The following is an 11785-nucleotide window of genomic DNA, read 5'->3' as shown; positions in this document are numbered from 1 at the left end:
GACGGAGAAAGTACGACCAAGGGTCCCCTCGCCCATACCGAAACCACCGGGTTCCACAGCAAGTGCCAGTGCGGTTTACCGGAATGCACCCAACTTTTGCCAGCGCGTGTGGGGACCCTCCCGGGTACCGCACGCCAGATATGAACGAAATCCGACTACGAAAGCACGTTGCGTCATGTCCGGACAGTGTTTTTGGGGTTTTCGGCCCGGAAAATCATAGAAAATCCGTACAGCGTCGGAACGCGACAAATTTTGGCGTGCGTGGCCTGCATGGTTACTGTCGCCCGTGGAAAAAAATGAGCAACTTTGGCGGATGCGACGGAGTAAAAAAATGTTAGAAACATGTTTGTTTTTCATGGAAAGTTAAAAAAAATACACAAAATGACAAAAATCTACAAATAAATAAATACATATTTAATAGTGCGATGTGACTTTACCTAACTGCCCGGGCAGTACAACCCGGACAGTTGTACTGCCGGGCTGTTATGTAGAGCCATATCACAATATTAAATATGACCAAGTACGGATTAAATGACGCGGCTATTTAAGCTGGTCGGGGCGTCGTTCAGCGGCCGAGGTGGGACTAAACTAGTCAACTAGCCGTCGCCCACACTGATACTGTAGATGGGCCGTCGCCCACTTAATAATTGTCGCGGGCCCGACGCAGCAAATATCTACACGAGCCGTCGCTAGCTGAGGGAATATTCCCAATAATCGCGCACGTCGCCCAATCACGTCGCGCATGCACTTTTGCGTCGTACGTGCCGACGACGCGCCCGATCTGATCGGCGTCGCCCGCCGCCGCCCACACTATCGTTCCCCGCCCGACAGCGTCGCGCCGCCGCCAACACCCGTCGTCACCCCGCACTAGTCGACGTCACCACCCGCCGTCAGCGCCCGCCGTCATCCACGGTGCTCGCCATCAGACGCCGCCGTCAGGCGCTGTGGTCGCCGTCTCCCGCACTAGTGGCCGTCGGATAGGTATTTATTTTAATATTTTCATCATAGTATAACACATTAGCCGGATGCAACGTCACATAGATATTATTATATGCAGTATGGACATCGGTGGTGTGATTACATGTTCCGTAGAAAAGTGGATTAGTCTTGTTAATAAGTTAACACCAAGTCAGCGATTTACATTTTACGAAACAGAGATTGAGGGCATGTTACGAATACCTTCGGTCAAGATGCGTGATAATTTGCTTGCGCTTATGATTCAAGGTTACAATCCTAGTAGTAAAAAATTCATGGTCCAAGAGGCAGGCGGAAAAAAAGGGTTGATTTCACTGAGGTCTGATGATGTGTTCGCTATATTTGGTTTGAAGAATGATGAAGTGGATGTTTCTAGTTTTTTCAGTATGGACCAAGGCAAAGCAATAAAAAAATTCCAGCTAGTTTTGTTAACAAAAATAATGGTAAAATATTGATTGATGATCTTATTGAGAAGATTGTGAGAAATAAAAACGCGGACGATGAGTTTGTTCGGATGGTGTTTCTCGTCCTGTTAGGGACTATAATTGCACCAGTGTCTGAGTATATTCTGAAGAATTATTATGCACTAGTGCAAGATGTCAGGCAGATAAAAAAATTCAACTGGAACGCATTCACTTTGCGGTTTTGTTTGTCGGAGATTGATATGGTCTTGCAGCCCGGCCGTGTTAGGGAATGCCCACGTGGCAACCTACCACTTCTACATGTATGATTTATTTTTTAAATTGAATATTTGTATTATGTAATAATAGTGTAACACATGCTAAATGGTTGTTTGTTTGTTTTGCAGTATCTATATTGGGAGAAGGTGCAGCCAAGCACCGGTCCACAATATGATCCTTTAGCGCTGTTGAGCCCCTTGATGAGGAATTGGACAGAAGCGCCAGCGGAGAAAAGAGACAAGTACGACTTTCAATATGGTCGTAGTGTTGGAATGGTAATACGTTAACTATATGTTTTTCCATTTAAAGTCTGCAATTAATTATTAATTACATATGATTGTATGATTCTTTCTGTTGTAGATCGATGACGCCATTATTGAAGAGTACCGCTTAAACAAAATTAGAATGGAACAGGCTGATAACAACAAGTCCAGTACGAGAAAGTCTAACATTACTGGTAGGAGACCAGGCATGAGTACATCTGAGGCTTCAGCTACCCAGAACCCTATTATGGATCGGATTTTGACTGAGCTGAAGCACATTCATAAGGACATGCTTCGTATGCCGGAGCTATGCGCACATGTACAAGTTTTCTTATTATGCCGTTCACTATGTTTTTTGATGTGTCACATAACTAATTACACTAATTTTTAATCACAGAGGGTCATAGAGAAATTGAACAAAAGGGTTGTATTCTACAAAGCCGGTGATATTGAAAAAGAAGAAAAGAATGAGTATGGTGAAAATAGTGAAAGTAGAAACTATGGTGGAAAACCTCATAAAGAATTTGTATATAATCCTGACGTGGACAATTTCAAAACACCAGGAAAAAAGAATGTGCAAGAGGATGATGAAGATGATATTAATGATTCTGAAGAGAAGAGACCTTATTATTGCACACCTAAATATTGGGATAGTTTCAAGGGCAATAAAGAAGATCCTATCGAAGATCCTGAGATATGTGATGAGAAATCCGTAACATCTTTAGGAACAGATGAAATCGCATCACGTGGATCTGTAGATTGTATTGGAGAAGATGAGGTACAGGGGGAGGTTGTAGGAAAACGGAAGCAGAAGGTACCAAACCTTATAAAGTCTCCTTATATTCCAGTTATACCGACAAAGCGTGCAAAACGTTCAGCAAAAGCAAGTGAGTTTTATCATATTGTTTTCGACCTGAACTTACTACTTATCATTGACTTATTAACATATTACCGTCATGTATTGCAGAACTCTTCGAGAAAGAAATCTTTCAAGATGAATACGATGTGATTAAAGCTAGTGTTAAGTTTGTTCGTGCTTATGAGCGGCCAACAAAACATAGAAAGAAGGAAATATTCAATGATGGCATGCGCGAAGGTCTCAGTGCTGAGAGGGCTTGTAAGATTCTTGACCATCAATGGCTAACCGGTGATGTGAGTTATTGTTGTGTTTTCTATTAGCTTTTAATGCAAATAGGAATTGTTATACACCATATAAATTATTTTTAGGTTATCAATGCTTATTCGTCGTATCTATTGGGAGTTGTTGGTGACGATCGTCATATAATCCCGACCTGATTGGTCAATTGGTTACTTGAATTTAGACCGGACACCGAGGCAGGAAAAAATGACAACGAAGATGTGGCGAAGAAGAATGAACCTGTGAATAGATGCACCGATGAGTATTTAAAAAAAGATATGGTAAGTTCAGCTGCCTTAATGTATGCATATATGGGATATAAATAATAACAGAGTATGTGTTGATTGCATCATATTTTCGTTGTGATGCGGATTTATATTCCTCTTAATAAGGGAAATACCCACTGGATTTCGGTTGTCATGCATCGCCCGAAGGAAGAGTTCTAGGTTCTTGATTCTTTGATGGGACCCGAACTTGACAGTGAAATTAGAGAAAAAGTTGAGGAGCTGGTACGACATAAATTTACGTGAGCATATTGAAATTATCATTTAGTAACTGAACTATGTTAAATTCTTTTCGTTCTATCATGTATATGAACAGAGAAAACAACTTGGATATGACATACGTAATGCGAATGCAAGCGGTGCTGTGAATTATCCGGATGTGTCTACCTGGCCTATCAAAACGTATAAGATGCCACAACAAGAAGATGAGTGAGTAAATACTTTCGTATTATTTTAATATCTTACCTGAAATGCGAACTTATGAACCGTTGTTTGTATGGTCCAGCAATTCATGTGGAATATTTGTTCTTTGATGCTTTCAATATTGGAACGGTGAAAAATGGACAAGCCATTTTTCTCAGGTCTAGTTTTATTTCAAATGCTTATATTTAATTAAATTCATTATGTACTATTTGGATTGTACTAATATGAAGTTCTAACAGGAGTCAATTGATAAATTGAGGGACTTAATGATTGCGCAGCTTATTTTTTCGGAGAGAAATACGCTCAACGATGTGAAGGACAAAGTTACCCGGCTTGCAAAGAAGAAATAAATGTGGCAAAATTTTTGTACTAGAAAATTTTGTAGGCTCAAATAATGTTTACATTTATTTCGACTTTGATATCTTGTGACGAAGAAGACATTACTATTTTGAATATTTAAGTCGAGAATGAAATTTGGATTATTATTTTGTCTTCATGCTGTTGTCTTTAAATTTGAATTATTCATATTCATAGTTCTGCCATCGTCAAATTGTTTGGATATAACAGATGATAAAAAAATGCACATGTATTTATTATGCACTGTAGTGCCTGTCACCGTCGCTTGTAACACCGACGTTCTTAGTTTTTATTTTTAAAGCACTATCGTCGTCGCTTATAACACCGACGTTTTTAGTTTTTCTTTGTAAAAAAATAGCCCGGCAAGTGTGCCGGCCAGTCTGACGTCAGACTGGACCGACGGCACTGTCCAACAGGGCAGCGTCGAACGACGGGTAGCATAGCGGTTTAATCAGAGGCGTTCGATTGCATGTGCGCCGTCGGCTATATCAGCAGGTCGTCGCGCGCTCCGTCGGGCGAGGTGGGACTAAACCTTTGCTATCACAGCCGCCGTGCCTGCAGCGACGCGCATGACCGCGTGGTCTGGCCCAATAACACTATTCCGCCCGCGGCGCGAAGACGGCCCAAGTACCACGCGGCGGGACGACGGCCCAAGTACCACGCGGGGCGACCGGAAATGTTTAGTCGCACCTCGCCCGATGGAGAGCGCGACGACCGGCTTATATACCCAGCGGCTCATAGGATGTCGAACTCCTCTGATTACCTCGTACTGCTGCCGCTGTCCGACGCTGCCCTACGGGACAGTGCCGCCGTCCGACGCTGCCCTGTGGTACACTGCCGCCGGCGCACTTGTCGGGCTGTTTTTTTAAAAAAAACGACGGGGTTCTAAGCGACGGCGACCGTACAATGCAGAAAATTAACAGTAAACAGCGACGACACTACTGTGCATAATGAGAACATCAAAATAAACATAGTAAAACTACTTCTTGCATTACATAGTCTCTCATCAAACAAATACTTATGTCGGTATCGTAGCATCTGACATCAAGAAAGTAAAATAAGTCTCATATAACATATCTTAACAATTATAAAAGATCACATCGATAAAACATGAAAAAACTGTCTTCAATCAAAGGGTGAAGCAGTCTTCCATAGCAATCCATAAGAAAACTATCTTCAATCAAAGGGTGAAGCAATCTTCCATACTCCAGAATTCAAGAAAAGTTCCTACATAACAGTAAGATATGTGTTAATTCATAATAAACAAATAAATTTGATTTGAACAATAAGATTTACAATAACATAAGAAAATCATACTTAGGATTTTGAGGGCACGTGGACTTATAATGACCCGTAAGACCGCACTGTCCACATTGACGTTTGCTTTTCTCATCAAAAGCTTTAGGTCGCCCATTTTTAGTGACATCAGGACCATCCTTACCGCGGCCTTTAACATTCTGTTTTGGTGCGCCTTTGGTTAACTTTTGCAGGATCACGAACAAGACCATGATCTTGATTAGGCTCAAATGCATCGTCATTCACAAACTGTACCTCCGCACCAGGCTCATCCTCCTCAGTGTAATCATTATCTATTATGTCCCTCAGAGCCGCCTTCAACTTGTCGAATAAAAATGGTTTATGGCATGCTTTATGAGTTGCTTCGGCAGATAAGATAGTCAACTCGCTGTACCTAGCTCTGTCCCCTGCACCTGCCTATCCCCACGCAAACAGATCACTAGTGCGCTTCATGGGAAGTCCACCCCTTGCAACTTGGCTCAACCTCCGCAGTACTAAACACTTAGGTATCTCACGTAAGCGTAGCTGAATGAGAGCGTGAAAAATATGTTTGCAAGGAAGTCCTTTGCGATACATGCTTCTGCAACTGCACTTCACAGTTTCTTTGGAGTTACCTGGGTTGTAGTCCATAGTGAATCTGATATCCCGATTTTCCTTTCATGTCAGTATGAATCTGTGAGTGTCTGCTCCTCTCAGTCTCTCAAGGACCTCAAGCTCCCGTGCCTTCATCATATCTTCCTGTAAGATATAAAAGTTTGCCGCAGTGAACTCACGGGCAGCTGATTTCTCAATATCTTTACACTCCTCCAATACTGGTATTGGAACTGTCTGTGAGTTTGTGTAATCGTCATGCGCCTCGTTCTCACAGAGACAAACTATGTAGTTCTCATAGTGCACAATCATATCAACAATAGTCATACCGGAGTCTAGATGCAAGTGAAGGCATGAATTCAGACTCACACTACGCTGGTTACTTTGCATACCTAAGAAAAACCCACCTGACAGATATGATGCAGCCCAAAGTCTTTTCTTCTTGTACATCCTACGTAACCATGTCTTTGTTTTCTCAGACTGCCATTTGGCGGTAAACGCTGCCCATCTCTCCTCAAATACCTTTTTTGAAGTGGCATAATAAAGTAGAGACCTAAACTCCTTTAGAGACTTATGATGAAGGTGTTTCTGCATGTTCTTCTCAATATGCCACGAGCAAAGACGATGCCAAACCTCCGAAAGTACCTTTCTTATGGCCTTAATCATAGCTGCATCTCCATCAGTAATTGCTGACCTGGGCCTCTTCTGACAGTGAGCCCTCAAAAACGTCTGAAGCAGGCAGACATATGTATCTTCCGTCTCGTCAGACACAAGAGCACAACCGAATACCGTGGTGTAATGGTGGTTGGTCAGACTGACAAAAGGTATAAATGGCATGTCATACCTATTCATCCTGTATGTGCTGTCGAAGACTGTAACATCACCGTAGTCAACATAGTCTCAACGTGATTGAGAATCACACCAGAATATGTTCAAAGAAGAAATCTGGATCTCTCTCTTTTCTGGTCATCATGATCCCAATGGCAGTGTCTGCATCACCTTGTGCAAGCAACTTCATTTTTTATCTATAACACATGTTATAAAGCTTCTTCCTCCCAAAACCAGCCTTTGCATATGACTCGTACCTACTGACGAGATTATCATAAATCATATGTTTCCTGATTCCAACACCTGCCATGGTTAATATCTCAGCTTTCTGATATTCTTTTATCTGATTATGAGACTGAAGAAACGTGGCTTCATTCAGTCTAGCTAGAACGTGACTGTGATCATCACTGAAACTGCTGACATACCAAACGTCACGCTCTTTATCAAGTTTCAAAGTTATATGCGCATCTCAGAAGCAACGAGTCTCCCCTCTCAGCCTGCGGGTCCTGCCTTCCATTGTACAAAGTTTTGCCTGTTGTTTCCCAGCTCTCGCACACATATACATTCTCAAGCGCTTAGTTCCCTCAGGACCTTTCGACTATTTCAGTGAGTCCTTTCTTACGCTGAAACCATGCTCGTAAGCATACTGGTTATAGAAATTGTAAGCCTCTCCTAGTGACTTGAACGTCTTCCTCATGACCTTTCAATGCATGTCCAATGATTCTTGCTGATATTCATCAAATCCGATGTCAAAATTAAACAGATCATCACCAAAATGCTCATCCTTCCCGCTTGTACCATCTACATCTCCCTGTAAATTAATGCATTAAACCATTTATGTCAGCTAGTTATTATTTTAATATGTAATGTATGTAAGTTTCAAAACTTACTATGCTGGAGCTGTCATCATGAGATGCATCAACGTGCGATTTGTCACTTTCATCGTCCACAATATTCCTCACAAAGTCCCCGTCCTCTTCCATCTGCGCACATTGCAAAAAAATACATGTAAGCGCTCATATGGTTATTATGTCACTTCTTCTCTGACTTTTGTAAAAACATACCGGGAGTGCACTTTCAGCAAATGAATCATCTAAATCCATATCATCACATCATCGCCATGTCGCTGCATGATGCAAAAAAATATGAAATTGTCCGTGCGGTCTATCATATTTAGTGTTTTTATCAACATTGATCACACTTACATTGCCACTATAAGATTCATCCAAACTCATGTAGTTCTCCTCAGCAGGTTCATCCATATTCAGTGACGAGGTTTCGTTGTCCTCGCCGTAATCATCACCATCACAATCGCCCTCCTCCTCTAACTATAGATGTTTTAAAAAAATTGTACGATCAGTCAAACACCGTGTAACATCATCTCTAAAACAATTATTTCATCAAGCACAACGATGTCTCAAACCAACCTCTTGCACGGCGGCGAGGATTTCAGCCGGATCCATTTTCTCCAATGACGAACGTGATGACAGCGTGACGTTGCTGGCCGGCGGAGGCAGGTGTCGACGGCGTGAGGACGATGGTTGGTCGTAGCAGGCGTAGTGCACGGAGGGAGGCGGCGACGTAGATCACGGGTGGGCGGCCATCTGGGCGACGGGAATGGAACGCGGCGGCAGCGCCTACGACGCCGGGGCACGCGCGGCGGCAGCGGTAACGGCGCAGGGGCACGTGCGGCGGCCTGTTTGGGCGGCGACCCGGGCGACGGCGACTTCGTGCAGACGGGGGCCGACGTGAAGACGGCGTTGATGAGTTAGGGTTCAGGGTTTCGACGGCGGGCATCGGCGACTACCGTGTCTTTTTTTCCTCCAACAACTGTCGACGCCAACGTGGAGACGTGCGGGCGTACGATGGCGACGTACGGCGACGGGTGCGGGTACGCGGGCGGGCGTACGTATAGCGACGGGTGCGGCATATGCGGGCAGGCGTACGACGTCGCGCGCGGGCGTACAGCGTCGGGTGGGTATTCCTATAACTAATGTGAAATTACCATATTGTCCATTATACGTTTTAGGGGGGGTTGTACCGAAGCACTCCCCAAAAGAAGAAAGGCTGCAAACTTCCAATATTAAAAAAAATTAGATATACATTCCTGAGCTGATGCAACTAGTATTATGCAAAGATTAAAATCGCCCGTGAAAGTGCGGCTATTGCGGCGCAATCGGTGCCTAGGATGCTTCCGGCGATGCTATGGCCAAAATTACGTGATCTGCCGCGAGCAAGGTTTTGGTTACCGAATGAGGTAATTTTACCGAGGGGGACTGATAAATGTGGTTACCACGGTTACCGAGAAATACCGACAAATACCGAGAATATTTCGAGCGAATTTTATAGTTAAATTTTGAATTCAAATAAGAAAATGAACGAATATTCAAACCAGAGACCTCGCGGCGCCCGTGATCGCGTTAAAGTTTTCATTTGGAACCAGAACATGGCAGGCTCTTGGTTCCCTTGTTTGTGAACTACTCGTGATGCATGTTTGTAAGTTGTAATTGGTGATGCTTGTTTCAGTTTATGTCCAAATATATACTGCAACCCTCTGTTTTCCTGCTGAAAATGCCCTGTTTTCCTGCCGAAAATGTCCATGTACTAGCTGGCACTAAATGGCTTAGCGGCCGCTATTGCGGGCGTTTCAGATAATCTGCCGCGAAATGGAATTGCACTTGATTTAAAACTTTCGTATTATGTTATATCATACAGACCACTAAGAAATAGACAGCAATGTGCAAGATTACCATATGTATCTGTCATCAGTGTGAAATAAGCATAGCAGGATTGCTATGTTGCTACTAGCTTGCAACAGCTCAGATGCATCAGTGTAAAATAAGCAAACGAAGATTTAGATGATATGTTACAGAAAAAGATCCAAACATGCCAGAATTTAAGAAACAAAGCAATAGAAAAAAAAACAGATATAATAGAAATTGTACCACCGGAAAAAAAATATTGCCAAATGTCATAGCATAAGCAGATGAGCATGCAATCCCTGGAATTATAGTTGTGTACTCTAGTCAACGTATAAAGAAGACATGATCGCTGACGACGAATGGCACCTTAACATGTGGTACATAATTATCAGCATTCGCCATAAAGAGTCGTGATGAATAAATGACTTGAAAGACCTATGCATTCAATCAGAACACACAACATTTAAAAGTAATAGTACTAACATGTAAAATTGAAACTTAAATTGGTGGAAATTACCATGATATGCAGTCGCACAACATTGGGAAAGCATTTAAGGAACATGGGCACCATCCTTGCCTCATTGGGGACTCCAAAACGCACATTTAAACTCAGGATCTTAGCGCTTGCGACAATGGTGGCCGCACTCTCTTTTATCCCAGCCAGAAATTCACCCAATTTAAGAACAAAGATACTACAGTGACAACTGCAAGTGGATACTCACCATTATGACGTTGTCTCCGATCTCCAGGACATCATTTCCTGGCTCCAAGAATCCAAAAGAATGTAGCTTGGGGGCATCACGAATGCGGACCCGGGTACACAGGCCACTAGCAGCGTGCCGACCTTCCTGCAGGATGAGCCGCTCGAGGCATGGATCCTTCACCACCGTGACATTCTCCACAACAGAGCTGCAGATTTGCACGCACCGGAGGCTCTGGCTCACCACGCGGATGCGCAGCCCCTTGTGGCTTCCCTGGATGCTCAGGACCTCCAGGACGGGGCTGCTGGCGACGAGGGAGTCGACGTCACCCTGCTCCATCACGACCGTGCAGATGCCGAGCTCGCGGAGGTTGGGGAACGAGGCGCCACGCAGGCCGGCCGTGTCCGGGAATTTCCAGAGGCCGATGTAGAGGCGGACGAGGGAGCTGATGCTGAAGAGCGTGGCAGGGAGCGGCACATCGCACGGCCATGGTCGGTTGACGAGGACGAGCTCGTGGACGCCCTTGGTAGCGAGGAGCTTGAGCCAGCGCGCGAGCCGGGCCTGCTGCGCGCCCATGTGGCTGCGCGTGAGGTGGACGCGGCGGAAGTGTCCCGGGGATGCAGGAGACGGTTGCGGTGACGGCCGACGCGTTGGGCCAGAGGAATGCGTCGATGAGGACGGGCTCCGTGGAGAGCCAGACTCGGCGCCAGCACAAGGCGAGGACGGCGGTGCGCGCGGCGTCGGCGACGGGGAGCGGGAGACGATGTTGCGGAGGAGGGCGTCGGGGAGGACACTGATACGGTCGGCGCTGGTGGGGAGGGCGGGGTCGTGCGCGGCCTCCGTGATGAGGAGGCGGGAGAAGATGCTGCGCGGTGGGGCGTCGGAGACGGGCGGGGCGGGGAGGAGCTCGGCGCGGATGTAGGTGAGCAGCTGCTCCTTGGCGCGGTCCACCTCGTGGGGGTCGAAGCCCAGGCGCTGGAGTCCGGCCGCCGTCGCCGGGTCCAGGTTGGTGAACGGCGTCCGGCCGGCCATGGTGGCCGGTGGCGAGGGTTCGGAGATTTTGGGGTTCGTGAGCGAGTGGCGAGTGAAATGGGGGATTGGTCCGTGTCCGTCTATGACTGTGACTGTGTCTAAAAAAGCGTTAGTTTGGCCAAATTCAGGGCCCACTAGTTTGTCACTATGGCTGGTCACTAATTTGTTCCTTTTTTCCTAAAAATTAATTTGTTTCTATCTTACTAATAACTCTTTGTATACTCCCTCCGTCCCATAATATAAGAACGGACATCACTACACTAATCCTAAAAAAACACTACTTGAAGAGAGCGAGGTGTCGTCCATTTGGGATCATTTCTCTTGTGCGTATATTTTTCGCCGCTTGTACCTTACTCATCCAGTACTATCTATGCACCTAAGTTAAAATGTAATCCCTAACTATAAACTTCATTACATGTTAGATGGCAGCCCACGACACAGGGCTCCTTGAGGTTTTCGACGGTCGCCCCCTCTCTGTGATGGAGCTATCGGCTTTAGAGGGTCGGCGGACTCCG

At 45.1% G+C, this 11785-nt stretch overlaps 1 pseudogene; it reads right to left on the bottom strand.

The window, feature by feature from the left end:
* Window positions 1-11270, bottom strand: part of LOC119339435 — a 21303-nt pseudogene extending 10033 nt beyond the window's left edge.
* Window positions 11271-11785: the final 515 nt, after the last annotated feature.

Source organism: Triticum dicoccoides, chromosome 7B, assembly GCF_002162155.2.
Source record: "Triticum dicoccoides isolate Atlit2015 ecotype Zavitan chromosome 7B, WEW_v2.0, whole genome shotgun sequence".
In the NCBI taxonomy this organism is placed as follows: domain Eukaryota; kingdom Viridiplantae; phylum Streptophyta; class Magnoliopsida; order Poales; family Poaceae; genus Triticum; species Triticum dicoccoides.
The sequence above is the reverse complement of the archived record's forward strand: the minus strand, read 5'-3'. Positions and strand labels throughout refer to the sequence as shown.